The following is a 2,500-nucleotide window of genomic DNA, read 5'->3' on the forward strand; positions in this document are numbered from 1 at the left end:
ATGGACACTGAAGTGTGACTTTGTATAGTTTGGAATTTACTCTGCCTCTGCGTGTGCGTAAATATATATATTTTTTGTGTGTGTGTGCACGCGCGCGCGCGCGTGTGTGTGTGTGTGTGAGAGAGAGAGAGAGAGAGAGAGAGAGAGAGAGAGAGAGAGAGAGAGAGAGAGAGAGAGAGAGAGAGAGAGAGAGAGAGAGAGAGAGTGTGTGTGTTAGGCCTCATGGGGATCCAGGTAGCCTCGACTACGCGCCCCACAAGGTCGGCCAGGGTCATTAAAGAACATCGGGCAGGTAAATGGACGAAGGCTTGTGAGAACACTAACCCTGAGTGCTTTGTTCATGTAGAATAAGGAACGTCAGACAGGGAAATGGGATTAGGTTTGTGGGGACGCTGACCCCGAGCGGGCGTTATCATAGGTTACTGCAGTGTGGATGTGCACATCACTGTAACTGGTCGTAACACGAACTCAGAACGGGAGAAGCGTTCGGCTCTGTCTTTGAAAGTCACACCTGCTGCGGTTTGTTATTGTCTGAATATGATCGTGTATGGTGCACCTTGTATATCTGCTGCTTATCTCCCAGTTTATTTCTGGCCCTGACAGATCAGATCCCCAGCTTATAATCTAATCCTTATTATCCTTATTATCACCATTTTTGTAAGAGATCCACTTCGGTAGACTACATTCACTAAGAACGGCACATTTTTGTAAAATATCACATTTACAGTAGGACAAGATTATGATTATGGTAATGATTAATTTATGAAACATCTTTGTGCAGCTTGCGAGCCACACAATGACTGGTCTATGGTCTCTGCATAGCCCCCGAAAAGATAGCTTCATTTTAGTCCTGTGTTGGTAGACTTTACTCGCCGGTCGGTGATTGATTTTATTAGCCGGCCTCGGTGATTGACTAGGCTACTCGCCGGTGTCTACTACACCGCCGATTCACCCACTTGAACCTGTATCAACGTATTCATTTGCTTCACGCTGTTAGTAATACCTGCGACGCGACACCTGCGCTCACCTTCACACACACATGGTGACCCTGGACTTTGCCTGGTTGTGCCCTTACTCTCCCACGTCAAGGTCGTGGCGGCGCTCGGTTGAAATGGGTGACGATATACATGATATGTATGGTATGCCGGTTTTGTTACAGCATTCCATCTGTCGGGCGTCGAAATCGCAAGCACGCGTGATGAACTGATGGACGGCCACCACGCGAGTCTGCAAACGTCAAGAGGTCGTTTGGTCCCCCTCCCCTCCCTTCCACTGCTCCCCCACATACCGACCGCTCTCAGCTGACCTCGGGGACTTCCCGTGGGTGACCTCCACCGCATCTCTTTTCTCCGCGAGGTGGTCGTGTGTGTGTGTGTGTGTGTGTTTGTGTAAACGTGTTTTGGGTGTTTATACATGTGTGTGTGTGTTTATGTAAACTTGAAACCATTATGAACAGAAAATTAAAAGATAATTTTATTTTATTTCTACATCAAATGTGATATCTACTTCATTTTCCTTAACATTCATCACGACAAATACGATAAAGCAAATACGGGAAAGCAAATAATGATAATGACAACAGTAATGATAGGATAATAACAGCATCCATAACAATAATTATGATAAGAAGATTTATAACTTTCTCATGAATATGATTGTTACTACTGTTATCATCATTATCAATAAACTTCATCATTAGCATCATACTGTAACTATATTTACTGATATCAATGGTATTGTTACAGTGATTATTATTACTATCATTATTACTATTACTACAGCTGTAGTTACAACTACAGCTACTACAGTCACTACAACTACAACCACTACTACATTATCACCATAAGCTTCATGTTCCTCACCAGCATCCCAAACCAGTGTAGGATGAGTCTCCTAATCATGGGGTGACCTCGAACTTCCGGTTATGTCTGCTAACACGCATGATCAGCTGAGAAATACATCCGGAGTTGGTAAGGTTAGGTTAGTGTGCTGTACGCCAACGCGCTTCTTTAAACCTCTGCGATCATTCTCTCTCTCTCTCTCTCTCTCTCTCTCTCTCTCTCTCTCTCTCTCTCTCTCTCTCTCTCTCTCTCCTCTCTCCCTTCTCTCTCTCTCTCTCTCTCTCTCTCTCTCTCTCTCTCTCTCTCTCTCTCTCTCTCTCTCTCTCTCTCTCTCTCTCTCTCTCTCTCTCTCTCTCTCTCTCTCTCTCTCTCTCTCTCTCTCTCTCTCTCTCTCTCTCTCTCTCTCTGCACTGTAAGTACTGTATACAAGACTACACTAACGACATTCACAAAACACACAAGGTGCCAATTTCACTGAAGAGTGTTCTGAGTCGAATGTGATGTGCCTCCTGGGATGGGGTTGGGGGCCACGGCTGTTGCGTTGTGGGGATGATGTGTCTTTTTTGAAGTAAAGTGTTATACTGACAGCAACGCGCGACAGACTGAACTCGGTCTTCTACTCAAGGATCTTGCGCTGTTGCAAAGTTCTGGTGTTAACT

This window comes from Penaeus japonicus, unplaced genomic scaffold (genome assembly GCF_977035675.1).
Source record: "Penaeus japonicus unplaced genomic scaffold, GWHDUDI00000001_assembly GWHDUDI00000001, whole genome shotgun sequence".
Lineage (NCBI taxonomy): Eukaryota > Metazoa > Arthropoda > Malacostraca > Decapoda > Penaeidae > Penaeus > Penaeus japonicus.